Raw genomic sequence first — 20578 nt, forward strand, 5'->3', positions numbered from 1 at the left:
TAATTGTTTCATCATCAAATTTTTTTTAGTAAAATAATTCGCATATGTTTAATGTTAAGTTGGTCTTATTTTCTCACTTCGTTTTACTAGACGTAAAAATATATAATTGTATTTTTCTCCAACTTAATTTCTTGCTATTTTCTCTAAATATTTGAATAACTATAGAATTATTATTTTTGAATAATATCGTTTTATTTGTAGTTTTATTTATTATTGTTAGAATATTACGAATAAATAATTAAATAAATATATAGTAATGATGTTGATTAATTAATAGAATAAAATATTTATGACTAATTTCTTAAATTTTGGTTTTATCCTAAGTTATATCTTTTAATCTGATTGATTTATTTCTTTATCCTGATTCATACGCTATATTATTTAAGTTAAAATATTAAAATCCTTCTTTCAAATAACTCGAAAGAAGAGGACATTGGAATCTAGCATTCCGGTGGGAACCCTTGAATGATCGGTCCTGAGCCTAGCGTTTTGGATTAACCGTTCATTCTTTTCTTTTGTCCCTAAAACACTTTAATTAACTTGGACAAAATAAGGGCCGTTTGGATCAAGCATTCTGGCGCAACTCTTTGAACAATTGATTCCTATCAAACGTTCGTTGTCCATCAAACAATTTTCTCAATTAATTTGAATGAAAAAGGACCATTGGAATCTAGCATTCCGGTGGAATCCCGAATGATTGATCCCAAGGCTTATGTCTCGTTCTCATCAAATGTTCGTCATTCACCTATAAAAAATATTCAACCAATCAAACTATTTTTTTGCTGCCGTGTGATCTCAAAACCTTTTCATAAATGAAAGACATCTTGTCTTAAGATGATGCAAAACAATGCTTCATCCACAATTACTGAGTTGAGGTAAGTGACGTTTTTTCGAATGTTGATTTGTAAATCCATTCGATGTGATGTAAATGTCCGCTCCTCGCCTCTTTTGGGTAAAACAATGTTTCTCGTCGATTAATACAAGATAGCTTTCGCTAAAATCGACCAACAAACAAACGTTTTCTACCTATAACTACGTAAGCCTTGAATTCTCTATTGCATCTGGAGATACGTAGGAGCAGGATTGCAATATCTTGTCAGACCCATTAATAAAAAATTTAGGTTTAGTTCCTTTTTGCCCCTCCTAATAATGAAAATATTTTTTAGGTCCTTTCTCATTAATAAAAAGTTCAAAAACATTTCTCTTATCTCTTTTTATATCCCAAATAAGTAGAAGATTAGAAACTAACATAAGCCAACATTCAAATCGAAACTAACTAAACGGTTCCCGTTAAGTACAACGGACGTGAGGGGTGCTGATACCTTCCCCTTGCGTAACCGACTCCCGAACCCTAATATTGGTTACAATGACCATATCTTATCCTTTATTTTAGGGGTTTTATCGATATTTTCCCTTTCCCATTTTGGAATAAATAAAGTTCGGTGGCGACTTTGTTCAGTCCATCTCGCGAGCGTGCGATTACGCTCCGCGAGCGTCGTGTTCTCATTTTTCGAGGTGCGACAGATGACGAATCTGCTGGGGACATGAACATCTCCTAAGAGAGTCAACCCTAGTTTAGTTAGGTTTTCGTATGTGTGTTAGCTTTGTTTTATTCTTCTTTGTTATATGTTTTCTTTATATATGCTTTATCGCATATATATATATATATATATATATATATATATATATATATATATATATATGTATATATATATATATATATATATATATATATATATGTGTGTGTATATATATATATATATATATATATATATATATATATATATATATATATATGTATATATATATATATATATATATATATATATATATATATATATATATATATATATATATATATATATATATATGTGTATATATATATATATATATATGTATATATATATATGTATATATATATATATATATATATATATATATATATATATATATATATATATATATATATATATATATATATATATATATATATATATATATATATATATATATATATATATATATATATATATATATATATATATATATATATATATATATATATATATATATATATATATATATATATATATATATATATATATATATATATATATATATATATATATATATATTCATATGTGGGCTTTGGGATTTTGATATCATGAATAAAGCTTTACATCCGAGCTTTGGAAAAAGAAGAGAGAACACATAAGTTTAGAATTGGAAGTTGTATAGTGTTAGTCCCCAAGCGTCACTCCTTGCATGCCTAGCATGAAGACTCCCTTAAAGTAGACCTGTTTGTAGATCTCGTTATAAGACAGCTAGCCTGTTACATGACGCTGATTCATGAAGGGTCCATGACTCTAGGAGCTGTTGGTGTAAGCCCTAGAGGCCAATACTTTTTGGTACTTGTATCGAATTATTTATTAATAATAAAAGGCATTCTCTTTATTATGGTTGATTAATAAAGTCCCTGGAATAGATAGTCTGTTTAATGTATTAAGTGTGACTTAATCATGAGAACACATTAAACATAAAGACACTATTCTTAAAGTATCCGTAGTCGAGCTTTAGTGTGAAGTGGGATAACATTAAAGCATTAAGACTATTATGTTTGTAGACTGATGATCACATCTCATGGATCATGGATAAAGAGTTATCAAGTCTTAAACATAGGTATGAATATTAGGAGTAATATTTATACCGGATTGACCCGCTATGAGAATACTATATAGAAAGTTATGCAAAGTGTCATAAGTTATTCTCATGGTGATAATAGTGTATTCCACTCTTCGACCTGAAACCACTATGGACCCTAGATGTAAAGTCGAGTGCTTTATTGCTGATCCAACGTTGTCCGTAACTGGATAACCATAAAGACAGTTGATGAGTACTCCACAAAGCATGCTGAGGGACATGAGTGACCTAGATGGAATTTGCCCATCCTGAATAACAGGATAAATGTCTATGGGCCCAATATTGAACTGGACAAGGATGACACGGTCTATGCCTTGTGTTCAATATAGACATAAGGGCAAAAGGGTAATTATACACATAATTATTATCACAGATGGTTTTGTCAGATCACATGACATTTTCGTGTCTTGGGTAGCAGTGATGTGTTGTTAGATACCGCTCACTGTTTATTATATTAAATGTGTGATTTAGTATAATTGCCAACGTCACGAAAACCTACAGGGTCACACACAAAGGACGGATTGATGAGAGATAGAGTAACTAAGGAATACCGTAAGGTACGGTGCCCTTAAGTGAGTTATAGAACATCGTAAGGTACGGTGTACTTGAGTAGAATACGAAATATGGTAAGGTACCATGAGCTTAAGTGATTTTGGGCATATTATAAGATATGGGCCAAAATACACTTAAGTGGGCTTTTTAGCTTGAAGCCCACACAAGTGGTTCTATAAATAGAACCCTTGTGCAGAAGCATAAAATGGCAGTTGCATTATTTTCGTTTTCTCACTCTCTCTCTCTCACTCAAAGCCTTCATTCGTACCAGCTAGCACTGAGATTGAAGGAACCCGTTCGTGTGGACTGAGTAGAGACGTTGTCATCGTTCAACGTTCGTGATGGCTTCGTGGATCTGCATCAAAGGTTTTGATCGTCACAAGAGATCTGCACCAAAGGTTTCGATCATCACAAGAGGTAAATATTCTATCACTGATCATGACCATTCGTAAGGATCTCTAAAGGAGAAATTTTAATTTCCGCTGCGTTTTGGACCGCAATTCTCCTTCAGGAGCCCCTCTTAGAACCAGTTTCCTCTTTGGTGGTTGCGTAATGTTGGACTCCAAGGGCCTCTCCTTGTTGCACCCAACATGAAAACCCCGCTCAGAAGAGACCTTTCATCACTCTTGTCATAAAGCGGCTAGCCTGTTGCATGATGTTGATACGATTATGGTCCATGACTCTGGGAACCTTATCAAAAATGTAGAAATTTCCCATGAGTGGGTTTATGGGTAACCAACTTAGAACTATCTGTTAAGAAGCCTGCCAAATAGGGTGTTTTGAGTTACCTTATGATTATCCCAAAACCAAATACCATGCATTCATGATCATCTGCATAACATCATGACACTCATACAAATTTTGTTTTTAGGGAATTTTTGAACACGCAGTTGCTAGCACAAAAAGTTTGTAATGGGTTCAGAAAGAAGGAAAGCATTACCATTCAAAGCCAAAATGCTAGATATTGCCAACATATCAAGACTTTTGAATGAACTTCCCGCATGCTTCAGGGTTACTTTGCAAGGAAAGTTTGGCCAAATTTTGGATCTCCTCTCAGTAGATGTTCAAACACCAGCCATCACCGCTTTGGCTCAGTTCTATGATCCTCCGTTTCAAAGTTTCTTATTCCAAGACTTTCAGTTGACTCCAACCTTGGAGGAATTTGAACGACTCTTGGGATTTTCTATGAAAGGAAAGACACCGTATAATAGGATTGGTCAGGTACTTGAGGTAGAGAAGCTAACCCTTGCACTCCACATCCCCATATCTAATGCATTGGCTAATTGGAAGAAAAGGGAGAATCTCTTTGGTTTTTAGAGGGCTTACCTAGAAGAAGAAGCAGAAAGGTTATTTGTGATACATCATTGGGATGCATTGGAAAATATATTAGCTCTTCTCATATATGGGCTAGTATTTTTCCCAACCCATGAAGGTTTTATAGATTCAACTTCCATAAGTGTCTTTTGGGCCGTTTGGAAGGATAAACAAAGTTTGGTTCCTCCACTACTAGCTGACACTTTTCATACTTTGCATACTCAATATCAAAAGAAGAATGGAATGTTGATATGTTGCCTTCCATTTCTCTATAATTGGCTTATCTCATATGTGTTCAAGCCTAATTCTCACATCAGTGAAATGTCCAATGGGGATTAGACAAGAACTCTGGTGTCTTTGTCTAGTAAGGATATCCTTTGGTACCGACACAAGCTGAATGTTGAAGAAATCATTGTCAGTTGTGGTAGTTTCCCAAATGTACCACTGATAGGATCTAAAGGTTGCATCAACTACAACCCCATGTTAGCTCTGCGATAGTTTGGATACCACATGCGTAGGAAGCCCAATGATAAAGAGTTAGAGGAGATGGTTTTGAATGATATGGGAATCAATGATCCTTTTCTACTCCATAAGATCATCCGATCTTGGAAAAATATGCATACCAAAGGAACATAATTAGTAAAGAAGAATGGTGCAACAAGGATTCCTTATCAGCAATGGGTCTCGGAGAGGATCAAAGTTAAGAAGCTCCCTTTTTCTATAGAGATTCCTCTAAAGTCTACTTCACTAGAATCAATCCCTGTTTCTCTTAAAGAGGTGGAAGAACTTCGAGACATGGTAGCTAAACTTGGAAAGGAGAAAGAGGATTTGCAATCTGAACTCTACAAAGAAACTAGGGAAAATATGATTCTCAAAAGGAAGAGTAACCAAAGGAAGGAAATTTTGGAGGAGAGTCGTAAGAAGAACAAAATTGAGTAAGATCTCAAGGAAAGAGTCTTGGAGTGCCTAGGTCAGGCTGATAGTGGATTGGGTTCACTCCATGACCAGTTAGCTAAGGCCAAAAGAGATGGACAAGAGTGGAAGAGTTGGTGGAACCTAGCCACTAAGCAAAAGAAGGAGGTAAGGGAGGAGCTTGAAGCCCAAATCCAAGAATTGAAGGAGCAACTTCGAAGCTCCGAAGCTGAAGTGGTGTGTGAAAAACGCCTTATGGAACGAGCCCAAAGAGCCTCTCAAATATGTCCAAAAGCCTGGGAAGAGAAGTGTGATGAGTTGAATACCAACAAGGAGCTAGCTAGTTATTAGAAGGAACAATATGAGTCTCTAAAGAGCCAAAGCATGGGTTGGCTAAATCATAGGAAGCATTTGAATGATATATTGGATGAGTATGAATGCACCATCAACCTTCTGCAACCAAGTGTTGTTGCATACCGTACGAAGTTGGCTAACCTCGTAGAGTTTTGTAATGGCGTGGCCATAGATTTACCATTGAAATTAGAAAATGCTCTAGAGGACATGGATGAAAATAACACTCATCCTTCGGCTCGTGACCTTGTTTTGCTTTGCGAAAGGATGATGGGAAGATTCAAAGAAGAATTGAAGGCCCACAAAGAGCGAGTTGCTAAGAAGACTCTTTAAGTTGTTTGCTTCGTGCTATTTTCATTTTTTATATTTGGCTTAATATTTTGTACCCACTTTGAATATATACTCCGTGCTTTTTGGCTTCATTTAATGAATGGGTATTGAATTTTTACATCTGCTTCTGACTATTGTCTTTTGTTTCTATTCACATTACTTTCAAAGTGCATGCTCAACAACTGCAAAGTTTATAAAAATCTCTAAAAATAAATAAACATAAAATTTCATAATGCATTCATACATACATTCATGCATTATCCAAATAAATAAATAAAAACTCATTCTGTTTTCTCTATTCAGTCATTACACAATGAGTCCTCAACACCACTACAACACCAGAGCCATCGCTCACCAAAGAATGGCAGATCAAGAATAAGAATTGGAGAGAGTAAGCTCAGAACTTGAGGACCTACGAGGAAACATGGGTCAAGTCATGGAGATACTACAAGTCATTAAGGACAAATTGGACACCCAAACGACAGTCGTTTCAGAAATCACCGGTCCTACGATTGAACCCCAACCTGCAAGGATAATGCCTACTACTTGGCCAATCTTCGGTTTACCTCCCAGTTTCACACCTCCAGGTGAAGGCGCCCCTGGAGTTGTACAATCCACTCAGTAGACGGTTCCTCTACCAACTATCAATGAAGCTCATCCCGTGGTCCACACATTTGCACCACCTTTTGTCCATGCACATGTTCAACCTTATTTTGAAGATCAACAACATGCTCTGAATCTTTCTGATGAAGATGATGAAAGGCATGAAGACATAAGAGGAATGAAGGAGAATTTTCAGAGTCTTGAGAAAAGGTTAAGGGTTATGGAAGGTGACCAAGTCTTTGGTGTTGCTGCTAGGGAGATGTGCCTAGTGTCTGGTCTCGTGATTCCCGCGAAATTCAAGACCCTAAATTTCGATAAGTACGAGGGCCACTCATGTCTTAAAAGTCACCTCATTATGTACTATTGGAAAATGGCAGCGCATGTGGAGGACGATAAACTTATGATACATTGCTTCCAAGACAGCTTGAGGGGTGCTCCTTCTAAGTGGTACTTAAGCCTTGATCAAAGTAGAATTTTCTATTTCCAAGACTTATCTGATGATTTCATCCAGCATTATAAGTATAACATGGATATGGCCCCGAATAGGAGGCAATTGCTCAGCATGTCCTAGAAAGATAACGAGTCTTTTAAGGAATATGCACAACGATGGAGGGAAATGGCCTCGCAAGTCGAACCACCCCTTGTTGAGAAGGAGTTAGCAGATTGGTTCATGGGTATAGTAAAACCCATGTTCTATAAAAGGATGGTGAGTAGTGTATATGCAAGTTTCTATGACTTGGTTTTCATGGGCATAAAAGTCGAGCTTGGATTGAAGAATGGCAAAATTATAACCACCATTGAAACATCCGGTAACAATGTCAAAAAGTTTTTCGAAGGTTTTCAAAGAAAGAAAGAGGGTGAAACAAACGCAGTGTTGACCAGTCAAAGAAGGAGTCACTCGTGAAAGAAGCAGCATCAATAAATTGCTCAACAACGACCAACTTATCCAGTGCAGTATATCCAACAACCGTATGTGGCAGCAATCACACCAACTTTCAACCAATCACAAGGTCATATCTATCAACATTTTCAACAAGCACCAGTATACCAACGAGCACCTACGACACCCGTTTATCAACAAACAAGGCCATAAGCCCCTCGTCCATAAAATCTTCCAAATCAGAATAGGGTACAAAGAGGTAGACCTCATTTCGCTCCAATCCCTATGACGTACACTGAGTTGTATCCATCATTGTTGCAGAAAGGATTGGTGACTCCCAGACCTTTGGGTCCTCCACCAAATCCTTTGCCTCCATGGTACAATCAAGATGCCCATTGTCCTTTCCATGAGGGTGCCCTTGGGCATGATTTGGAAGGATGCTATGCTTTGAAGCATATCGTGCGAGAGTTGGTTGAGAAGAAGATCCTTTCATTCCAAGATGTTGGACCCAACGTAAAGAGTAACCCTTTGCCGGTGCATGGTACTGTTAATGCCATTGAAGATGCATCCGACATTTGTATAATAAAAAATGTTAAAGATGTTAAAACTCTGTTGTTAGCACTCCATGCAAGATTGGTGGGAGCTAGTTTGATTGATACCTGTCACGACAATTGTGAAAAATGTGTCGTTTATCCAAAAGGGTGTAAATTGGTACGAGCTGATATTCAAAACTTGATGAACCAAGGTGTCTTACAAGTTTGTGGTCCTGCAACAAATGAGGAAATTTCAGTGATTGAACCCTTTTTCAATTTACCAGAGCATGTTGAGATAACCTATCAAAGAAAGGGATGTTGTTCATCCATCACCCGTGGTAGTCTGTATGCCCACCTCTTTTCCCTTCAAAAGCACCAAGGTCGTGCCTTGGAAATATGACATAACAGTGGTGGATGGGGAACCCAAAGATGTTGAATGTGAGAAGAGCTTGGAGAATGTTGACGCCAATATCACAAACATCGCAGGGACGAGCAGAATGACCCGCAATGGTCGGATTTATACTCCCGATTTCAATATAATCCCTCAAGAACCGATAAAGGAAGCTACAATTGCAGTTCCTACCCAAGAATCCGGAGAGGTACAGTCAACGATGCAATCAAGTGAAGCGGTTGGATTTCTGGAAATGATAAAGAAAAGCGACTACAAGATAGTCGATCAACTACATCAAACACCGTAAAAAAATATCTATCTTATCCTTGCTTCTAAACTCCCAAGCTCATAGGGAGGATCTACTAAAAGTGCTTGCTCAAGCTCATGTTACTTAGGATATAACGGTTGGCCAATTCGATGGGGTGGTCGCCAATATCACAACTTGCAAGACTCTAAGTTTCAACAATAAGGAGCTACCCAAGGAAGGACAGAATCACAATCGTGCCTTGCATGTATCCATAAAGTACCAAGAAGATGCTCTAGCCAGGGTCTTAGTTGACACTGGATTGTACCTCAATGTCCTGCCAAAAAGGGCACTTGCTAAATTATATTACCAAGGTTCGGAGATGAAAACCAGCATGCTCGTGGTAAAAGCATTTGACGGTTCCCGGAGGACAGTAGTTGGGGAGGTAGAGCTACCAATCTAAATCGGACCGCATGTATTCCCCATCAATCCCGCTTATAGCTGCCTTTTGGGACGTCCATGGATACATGCTGCTAGGGCAATAACTTCTACTTTGCACCTGAAAATGAAGTTTATCGTCAACAACAAGCTCGTCATTGTCTCCGGTGAAGAAGATTTCATCATTAGTCAACTCTCCTCTTTCCGTTATATCGAGGTTGATGAAGATGCCTTAGAGACTTCTTTCCAAGCACTTGAAATAACCAATGCCACACTTGTGGAAGTAAAGGTTCCTGTTGAGAAAGCCAGTTTGTTGTTTGCCTCTTTGAAGAGCGCGAAGTCAGTTGTTGAAAGTGGAGGTCCTGCAGATTAGGGGCAAGTCATCAGTGTCAGTATGAAAAATGATCATTTTGGTTTGGGGTAGAAGCCTTCTACTAAGGAAGGATCCCTGGTCCCTGCAAAGGACTGCATACAAAGCATTCAAGAAGTCTTCCTAAGCACAGGTTTTATTCATGGGGATCAAGTTGGTGCAATTGAAGATGACATTGAAGATGGAGAAGAATCAAATCTGATATACCGGTGTGAAATAGCCTTAACAAATTGGGAGGCAGTTGAGATTCCAGAAGTTTTTCCTATGTCAAAGTAATTGTGTTTTCCTTTGTTTTTTTTAAATCCTTAGCTATGCCCAAGGCTAACAGATAATTTGTAGGGCCACTTTAATTTTCAAAATCATTATGACAAACAAAGAGCATTTTTTTCAAATTCTTATTGTTCATTTATTTGTTTTTCTTTCCTTAAAATGGAAATCCTTTCAAAAACTACAAAACTATTTTTATTTCTTTTGCATTTTATTTCCACTTTTCTAAAAAACCATCATTTAAAAAACATGCAGAATAATCAATACACCAGTTGAATTCATGACCCCACTACTTCCTATAATTTTGAATTCCCCATCTACCAAGCGGAAGAGGATAGTGAGGAAGATTATGATTTCCCTGAAGAAATGGCAAAGATGCTCGAGCACGAGTCAAAGGCTCTTTAGCCGCATCAAGAACTAGTGGAGACAATCAACCTTGGCACTAAGGAAGAGAAGAAAGAGGTCAAAGTTGGGACTACACTTGGGGCAAGCATCAAAGACAGATTGATTAAGTTTCTACAAGAATATGTAGATGTATTTGCATGGTCATACCATGATATGCCAGGTTTAAATACTGATATTGTTGTCCACAAGCTGCCACTACATCTAGATTGCTCGCTGGTGAAGCAAAAACTCCGAAGAGCAAGACCCGACATGGCTTTAAAGATTTGTGACGAGGTGAAACGCCAATTCGATGCCGATTTTCTAGCAGTTGCGAAGTACCCTCAATGGGTAGCTAATATCGTGCCAGTACCCAAAAAGGATGGCAAGATCAGGATGTGTGTTGATTACAGGGATCTAAACAAAGCTAGTCCACTTGCCACAGACGCTCGCCTTCAAGGAGAACAAGGGATGTCTATGGTGGTCCACGAGACTTATGTCTCTCACTAATGATGATATCTTTTGGTATAATCGTGTGTATGATGGTGTCCAGATTATCGACTCTTATGGTGAATTCTCCAATGTACCTCTTATTGGTACATGTGGTGGAATTAACTATAACCCCGTTTTGGCTCGCCGTCAGCTTGGGTTCCCCTTAAAGGATAAACCTAACAACGTTCTGTTGGAATGTGTGTTCTTTCAAGAGGGTAAAGATCCCTAGAACTTGAAGGATAGGATGGTCCGCGCCTGGCGCAAGATTCATAGAAAGGGAAGGAAAGAGCTTGGTCCGAAGAATTGCATTGCTTTGGAACCCTACACCGCTTGGGTGGATGACTTTCTAATGAGTAAACTCCAATATTTTGTATGGATGATCTTCTAGTGAGAAGACTCCAATTTATTATTGTCTTGGATAATTTCCCTGTTAAGAATCTTCAAAAATCTCTGATTGGATGAATTTCTTATGAGAAATCTCCAGAACTGACAAATATACTCTAAAGTGACGTCAGGTCATATATGAACTTGTTAATAAATCATACTTTGAATATTCCCCAATGTCTTTTCCCCTTCAATTTATCATCCCTAGTGTGTCTTCACCCTATGGTCTTTGTCTGATTCCTGTGGATCACCGCTACAATATTTTCATCATTCTCCACAAGTTTGCTTATCATTTATCATAAAAAAAAATCATGCTAGGGCTTATCATATCCCTAGCAAACCAAAAAGAAGTCATTCAGCTCATAGCATAGCATGTCATTGCACATAGGGGCAAATGTGGGTCTTATGTATTTAAATACCTTTCACCCTGATTTCATGGGGATTTTCATCACTCATGCTATCTGGTAAAGATATTTAAATAGGGGCAACTGTCATACCCTAAATTTTGTCCCACCTAAAGTCATTCATATGCATTTACCCATTGACATTCATTCATCTGACCCTAAGTCACTCACTCGCATACCATCTTTATGCAGTCATTTCATTCATTTGCATCTCATCATTCAAACTGATTCCTTATGATTGTTTCATCTGGTCGTAAAGATTTTATTTCGTATACATAAGTCATGATTAATGTTCACTTTGATCGATTTATTCAATTTGACCAATTCGTACATACCTCCATTCATTACATATCCATAGCCGACATTTGGTGTGGAAATTCACTCAACCATTGTTAATTTGATAACTTAAGGTCTTTGTTTTGCTTTTTTATAAGTTGATTTTAATCAATTTGAACTAAATCGCTATTTCATTCATCCGTACATATACTACATAATCATTTGTCTTACATTGCATATGGATGATTAGAAATTTAATTTGCATTTTGTATTAAAGGTTTAGTTTTGGACTTTTGTTTTTACATTCCTTCTCAAAAATAAATTAAGTTTGAAATGGTTTTTTTTGTTTTGTTAATTTCTTGTTTATTATATCTTATTAAAGATTTTTATGTGTGTTTTTAAAAATAGGTCATAATAATAATCAAATTTATTTTATATTTTTAAATTGAAGTAAATTTCTAAAAAAATATAGAATTTAAATTTGTTTCTTTCATTTAAAAAAAAGAAGTTTCTTGTCATATTATAATTATGTTTTTTTTTAATTATTATGTTATTATTTTTATTTTAAAAATAAAATAAAATTTTATTTACACTTTAGATTATTTTCTTTTTACATCATAAAAAAAAACTTTAAAAAAAATAGGGATTTATATTACACCACTAAGCCTCTATTACACATAATTTGCATTTTTTTTATAGTAACCATTACAAAATTATAGAGGCTCTTCAAGTGTATTAGTAACACAATGACTAAGAGCTAGTTTGTCTTTTTTTCCCTCTACATAACCAGAACTATGCTCTCTTTGCTTGGATAGATTCTTGTCTTGTTGCTGCAGTAGTTGCAGAATAGTGCAGTTAACATATTTTTCTAAGCAAAACATATTTCAAAAAGTCAAGAGCAAAAATGTTATAGCAGAGAAACATAGGATGAGCAATTAAGCAGGAACTTCATCAAAAATTAAATTGAACCAAAACAAAAGATATTTTTATATTCAAACAATCCTAATTTATTTTCTTCAATATAAATAACAAGTAGCAGAAAGTGAGAGGGGGAGATTTTTCATTTTTGATTTTCAAAGCAAAGAGAATTTGAAGAAAAACTGATATCATTTTTTTTCAAACCACCAAACCCAAAGAAATTTCTAACTAAATCTGAGATAATATTTTCTCAATCAGTCAGAAGCTCAAATTTATCTCCCAGATTTAATCCCAAATACAAAAATTTATTAAGCAACTATAGCAATATTCAAATTCTAAACATTGCAGCAACATTTTTTAACAACACGAACATAAACTAGCAAATACAGAGAAAGGAAGATCCAAACAGAAAACAAGATTTAGAGGGGGGAAATTTCTTACCTGAATCTAGGTATTTCTTTACTCCTTCGTTAATCTTTATTGTTTTGTCTTCACTCCCTTTTACGTGTCGAAATCCATAAGCTTGTCTTTTGAATGTTGTTGTTAGTTTTTTTCTTTTTTTAAATTGTGTTGTGATTTCTGAGAGGGACGATTTCCTTTTAGATTGATATTTTGATAAAATGGGTTTCAAATTCATAACAAGCATGAAAAAATAAGAGGGGTTTATTTTGGGAAAGTAAAACTTTGAGGTAGGGAACCGCCATAAGGGCTGGCGCCACCATCGCCCGCCTTTCACCGACAAGGGCAAAGAGAAATCAACGAGAGGAAGAGATAGAGTTGGGGTGATGGAGAGTTACTGCTGTTATGTTTCTCTCTTCTTTTTGTTTTCTTTCAATTGCTTTAATCCTTATTTAATAATTTTTTAAGAAAATAATAAGCATTAAAGAGGTTGCATTGGTTTGATTGATAACTCATCATCATTGCAAAGTAACCGATAAGTTGGCAATGCTATCTCATCATCTTGAGATTGTATTTTGATTTAAATGACTAAATAATTAATTTAGTGCAGTTTTGCAGCATTGATAATATAAACAATATTAAATGAAATTGATATCTGTTATAGTATCTCTGAGATGATAATAGGAAATAATATTCAATCGGAATTATGATATCATAATGTAGTAAATGTTAACGTTTGTGCTACAATATCAAAGAGAATAGTAAAGTCTATAATTAATGTGTTTTAGTCTGTGTATAATTTGTATGTCATTATGTGATAATAAGCGAGGTATAAAGCAAGATGTAAATAAAAAGTATTATTATTTGCCGTGACTGTAATACTGTAATTAATAATGAAATGAAAAAATAAGTTTTATTTCTTGCAACTTTTCTTTCTTTTTTTTATCAGTAATATTAGTAATATAAAAAAAAGGAAAAATTATTTATTCTATAGTTTTTTTTTCGCTTATTTATTTCAAACAAAAATTTAAAAAGTTAATTTAATTATTTTCATTATTATTTTTAGATTGTGTTATAAAAATAAAAATAAAAAAGGGTTAATTTAGTTATTTTCGTTATCATTTTTAAATTATGTTAGAAAAATAAAATAAAAAGTAGATTTAATTTATTTTCTTTTGTTATTTTTAATTAGGTTTTGAAAAGAAAAAAAGAATATTTAATTGTTTCATCATCAAATTTTTTTTAGTAAAATAATTTGCATATGTGTAATATTAAATTGATCTTATTTTCTCACTTCATTTTACTAGACGTAAAAAAATATAATTGTATTTTTCTCCAACTTGATTTTTTGCTATTTTCTCTGAATATTTGAATAACTATAGAATATTATTTTTAAATACTATCGTTTTATTTGTAGTTTTATTTATTATTGTTAGAATATTACGAATAAATAATTAAATAAATATCTAGTAATGATGTTGATTAATTAATAGAATAAAATATTTATGACTAATTTCTTAAATTTTGGTTCTACCCCAAGTTATATCTTTTAATCTGATTAATTTATTTCTTTATCCTGATTCAAACGCTATATTATTTAAGTTAAAATATTAAAATCCTTTTTTCAAATAACTCGAAAGAAGAGGACCGTTGGAATCTAGCATTCCGGTGGGAACCCTCGAATGACCGGTCCTGAGCCTCGTGTTTTGGGTTAACCGTTCATTCTTTTTTTTGGGTCCCTAAAACACTTTAATTAACTTGGAGAAAATAAGGGCCGTTGGGATCAAGCATTCTGACGCAACTCTTTGAACAATTGATTCTTATCAAGCGTTCGTTGTCCATCAAACAATTTTCTCAATTAATTCGAATGAAAAAAGACCATTGGAATCTAGCATTCCGGTGGAACCCCGAATGATTGATCCCGGGGCTTATGTCTCGTTCTCGTCAAATGTTCGTCATTCACCTATAAAAAATATTCAACGAATCAAACTATTTTTTCGCCGTCGTGCGATCTCAAAACCTTTTCATAAATGAAAGACATCTTGTCTTAAGATGATGCAAAATAATGCTTCATCCATAATTACTGAGTTGAGGTAAATGACATTTTTCCGAATGTTGATTTGTAAATTCATTCGATGTGATGTAAATGTCTGCTCCTCGCCTATTTTGGGTAAAACAATGTTTCTCATCGATTAATACAAGATAGCTTTCGCTAAAATTGACCAACAAACAAACATTTTCTACCCAAAACTACGTAAGGCTTAAATTCTCTATTGCACCTGGAGATACGTAGGAGTAGGATTGTGAAATCTTGTTAGGCCCATTAATAAAAGTGTAGGTTTAGTTCCTTTCTGTCCCCCTAATAATGAAAATATTTTAAGGTAATTTCTCATTAATAAAAAGTTCAAAAACATTTCTCTTATCTCTTTTTATATCCCAAATAAGTAGAAGATTAGAAACTAACATAAGCTAACATTCAAATAAAAACTAACTAAACGGTTCCCGTTGAGTACAACAGACGTGAGGGGTGCTAATACCTTCCCCTTGCGTAACCGACCCCTGAACCCTGATATTGGTTGCGATGACCATATATTATCCTTTATTTTAGGGGTTTTATCGATATTTTCCTTTTCCCATTTTGGGAATAAATAAAGTTCGGTGGCGACTCTGTTCAGTCCATCCCGCGAGCGTGCGATTACGCTCCGCGAGCGTCGTGTTCTCATTTTTCGAGGTGCGATAATAATCATGTGTCTATTGTGGAAATATTGTGATGACTTGTATGATCGGTTAGTGAACCATTGTGTTTGTCCAATGATGTGTTGTTATTTTAGTGAATTAACATGAATGAATGCTTATGAAGTTGCATTTGTTGAGTTGCTGTTGTTTGTTGTTGTTTATTGGATGTCATAACATTGATTAATTATTACGTATGATGAATGATATTGTGCATAAATGGTGAGATGTATACAATGATCTTTTTGTTGAACCTTTTGGTGATAATGCATGTTGTTGAGAGTCATGCATCATGGTGTACAGACTTCGGTCTAGTTCTGGTGTGCTCTGGTCCTATGGATGGGATTGGGAGTGAGTAGTCGGTTCCATGTGGAAGATGGTGAAACATTAAACATGGTGATGGTAATAACTTGGTGTGCTCTGGTCCTATGGTGGGGATCGGGAGAGAAATGAACCTGAGTGTTCATGAATGATATCACAGCATAATGGGTCAATTATGGAGTATATTTGCACACATAATTGCATATGTAGTTTATTGTTCATGATGTTGATGATTGGATGTTATTATGTACATGTTGTCATGATTTGGGTGTGAGAATGTGTTGTGGATGTTTGTGTAATGAATGTGTGTTTGTTGTGTGTTCTCTACCTTAGCATTCTTTACACTATTTATATTGCTTTGTTGTTTCTCACCCTCTTTTTCTTTTATGTTGCCCATCATGGACATCTTGCAAATACACAGGAGTAAAGTTTACCATTGTAAGTGGAAGTTAGCTCCTGGAGTTATTTAGTTTAGTTCATCATTGTTTAGAAGTCTTGCTCTGATTCTGTAACATCGGAGTTCAAAATGTTTGTTTGCTTATCATGTTTCAACAAGAGTTTAATTGCTTTATTCTCTTTATGCTGAAGTTGTTGAGAGTTGAATATGATAACTCGTCATTTTGAAAACAATTTATTATAATTTTGAAGTTGAGACTAAATGTCCAAGTTATATTGTTTTGTTTAATTTAAATGAGATCGATACCACCGTAATGATACCCTAAGTAAAGGTGATTGTACGATGACAGGTGTTGTATGACATTGATATTTCCGCTGCATATTTGTTAAATGTTTGTTTTATTAGAGGATTTGTCGTTGGTGACACCTTAGATTGTCGTGTAAAGATTAAAATATAAGTCTCGGGGTTTAGGGTATTACAACCTCCTCAAGCCAAAAACCCATAGAAGCACAAAAAATAAATGTATTTAATACAAGATTGATAAATTACAAGCAAGAAGAGAATATGTCAATTGGCCAAGAAGGAAATTCAACCTTGGTACATTTAGCCAAGCCTCTTGAAGAGTCACAAACCTTATCATCAAATCTCTTAAGACTCCCTCTAATATTTCTTCACCCAAATATCGGATAGACCCTACCAAGTCTAGTAAGAGAGTTCTGCCTAAACCTAAGACTTGTAGGAACCACATTGAGAACATTTGTAAGGGGAGTGGAAATAGACATTCATAAATAAAAATTTAGGAGAATCTTTGAGATGCCTATTATAGGAATATCCTACACCCTTGATAGACCGCTAGGTCTTAAGAACTTCAAACACTCCACTACCCTTAATACCCTTGTCATTAACCATATGGAAAAGAATAAAGTCACTTTCAAATTCATCCACCTAAAGCCAAAGGTTAGGATCCTTCACTACCTTTTCACTAGGATCCCTTTTCCAAGGATCATAAACCATGTATACATTATTAGGGAAGATGTAGTACCTTTGTCAATTTTGAAAAAAAAAAGTCTAACTAATTGGATATAAGTAATTTCCAGCCACATGAAAAGGTGCAAAGGGATCGCATTAGCATGGTCCCTATGGATAAAGTATCACAAGGCTCCTAACTACCTTCAATATTGACACCATGGAAGAAGCTAAATACTCAACCAACCATAAGATCTCCTATACTTCTCTTAAGGAGATTAAAGTTCTCATTAAGCATGGAAAAATACAGGAAGAATCGTCATTCAAGGAAGAAGGATAAGATTAACCAAAATAGGAAGAAGATGGCAATATAAACAAGGTGTTGAAAAATTGTCAAAGTCTAGTCGAGGATATGAAGAAAATCATGGTCAGGAATGGTGATGCTTATTGCATTGAATGATCCTACATGTGTGTTTAGCTTATCAAATTATTTTTCGCACTATTTAAATTCAACAGTTTCCCTTTTTGTAATTTCAATTCAGAATAATTTCTATTAGTGTGTTTTCCCCTATCCTAAATGTTCAAATTGCCCATGTTTTCATATTTAAATTTATCGCAATGCATCTTTACCCACCTTTTTAGTTTTGACAAAGGGGGAGAAGTATACTCTCTGAGGGACTAGAGTATACTCTCTACTTAATTAAGGGGGAGTTTGATTACTCCAAATATTTTTATTTTGTTTATTTTACCATATCCCTGAGAGATGCGTTGTCATCATAAAAAAAAGGAGAATGTGGAACCATGCTTTGCATATTATCTCTAGGTGATATACCTTTAATGAAGACAATCACTTTTGATGATGACAACTACTTTGAGAACAAGAACTAAAACCAAACATAAAGAGGTTAAAGAGGTTAAAGGTGTAAACTAAATTATTAGAGTTTGATGGACTTGACTCTCCGATGATGGAAACTAAATAGACTATAACTCAAGCCTCTTCTCAAAGTAAACTCAAGCAAATGTCTATAAGGATGAAGCATCTGACAAGTCTTGAATTATATGAAAGCTTGTATTGACACGTCTTAGTGAACGTATTGTAAAAGCATAAGGGTTTTCTCGTAAAAGTGCACGACTAAATCACACACCCACATAATTTTTTTTTAAACTTATTCTTATTAAGAATTTTTTTTCAAAAATACCTTGAAGTCGTGCCAGACAATTTAGAAACTATCAGAAAAGATATGGGCAAGTTTTTGCTCTTGCCAATTTATTGGCACCTTATGGAAATTGATTAGAGAAGTTAAAAAATGGGCCCTAATCTATTGGGAAAATGCCTTAATGATTGGAAGCTGATAAATATATTTCATTTCCATTTTTAGCTTACTAATCGATTAAATCGAGCCTACCAATCGATTTGGACATGTTAGTAATCAATTGGCAAGTCATAATTGGACTTAAAACTTTTCCTTTTTTGTGCCAACCTTTATCCTATAAAATGAGGTCCCTTACCACATTTTTCAACATCTAGAAACGTGATGTCATTTCTCACCTCTCACTCACTCTCTCTCTCTCTCAAAAGTTCTCTTTGTTTACTTTCTCTCACTAAAATTTTAGTTGAAGTGATTTTCGAGAAAGTCATTTTGCGAGTGACAAAGCTCTAATTTTGGAAGGGTAACTTTGTAAGTTCATCAGGGAAAATTTGTTTTTACCTTGGTTGAACATTTTATCCACTTGGGGGTTGTTTGTGTGGGTTTTCGAAGCAAAACTTATAAAAAGCTTTAGTTTAGGGTTTGTGTGATCAAACCTATATATAGGTTTGAGATCAGCCCCTAATAAAATCTCATAGGCTCTTAGATATCCTGCGATAAAACCAAGTTTTGGTTAAGGCTCAGACTGATGTTAAAAACTTATTTCGGTTTGACATCAACCTGATAGTAAAATCTCACAGGTTATTAGTTAGCCCGGTATAAAACCAAGTTTCGATTTGCTAGCTCATCCCGATGTTAAAATATCCCAAGGTTTTTTTTGAGCTTGAAGAATAACCCCTCCAAGATTCTTGTGGAAAGGAGACTAACCGCTTTAATCCACAATTTGGAAGGAAGACTCACCTCTTTTCTCCCGTGTTTTCTGTTTGATTGAAAGGTAGTCACAAACTTCATTTTTCCTTGTGTAAGGGGTTCGAGAGTTCAACCTACTAAAAGCTCTTAAGTTTATTGGATACTCTCAAGATCAATTATTGGGTAGATAAATATGTGTCATACTATAATACCTCAAAATTTGCCCCCCTCATTCATGCATTAATTTTTAGGTCATTTAACATTTCATATTGCATTTCATCATGTCAATCGGAATTAGATCCAAGAAGCTTGAATATCATCCAAGACACTTTGTGGGTCCTATCTGGGTGATGAGTCAACACAAGGGAATGGCTTGAGATACTTCCAACATGTTCAAATGGGGTCTATTCATCAGTCAAAACGCTAATCTTGAAGGAGCAAAAAGCAGAGCCTGAGCTGTCATGCTCGCTAGGCGAGCAGCATGGTTCGCTAAGCGAACTGAACTGTCATGCTCGCTAGGTGAGCAAATCCTTTGCTAGGCGAAGCGCACGCGTTTTTGAAAAAAATATAATAGCAGAATCGTGGACTTGGACCTCTCATTTGAGCCCACAAAGCCACGAAAATCAGGTTATAAATTCTAAAAAAAATTCAGTGGAAAAACCCTAGAGAGATTCTAACTAATTCAGAGCAACCTCCAGAGACTGAAGGGAACTCATCTGCAAAGAACCAATTCCCTCTCATATAAACCCTAAGATTGTTCTGCAAAGCCAAGGGTGCAATTCAATTTCAATCGATCCTCCCCAATCAGGTATGCCCTATTTCCACTACTTTATACTTTCAACCTGAAATTTCTGAATGCATGAGGTATTATGGGTGAATTTGGAAGAGTGGGTATCGTTAGGTTTTGCATGTGGGCACATGTTTTAGTATGTATGTCATGTCTTGATGTGTGGATCATTTCCCCC

General features: G+C 35.2%; 2 long non-coding RNA genes across 2 annotated transcripts; one reads left to right on the forward strand and one right to left on the reverse strand.

The window, feature by feature from the left end:
- Positions 1–12493: 12493 nt before the first annotated feature.
- LOC127115495 (uncharacterized) lies at positions 12494–13643 on the reverse strand. Its single transcript, XR_007800750.1, has 2 exons — positions 13182–13643; positions 12494–12652 (listed from the first exon to the last, which is right to left on the reverse strand). It is a non-coding gene; the product is annotated as an uncharacterized LOC127115495 (long non-coding RNA).
- On the forward strand, positions 12584–16852 carry LOC127115496 (uncharacterized). Its single transcript, XR_007800751.1, has 2 exons — positions 12584–13191; positions 16615–16852. It is a non-coding gene; the product is annotated as an uncharacterized LOC127115496 (long non-coding RNA).
- The last annotated feature ends 3726 nt before the right edge of the window (positions 16853–20578 follow it).

The sequence above is a fragment of the Lathyrus oleraceus genome, chromosome 1 (assembly GCF_024323335.1).
Source record: "Lathyrus oleraceus cultivar Zhongwan6 chromosome 1, CAAS_Psat_ZW6_1.0, whole genome shotgun sequence".
Taxonomy (NCBI): domain Eukaryota; kingdom Viridiplantae; phylum Streptophyta; class Magnoliopsida; order Fabales; family Fabaceae; genus Lathyrus; species Lathyrus oleraceus.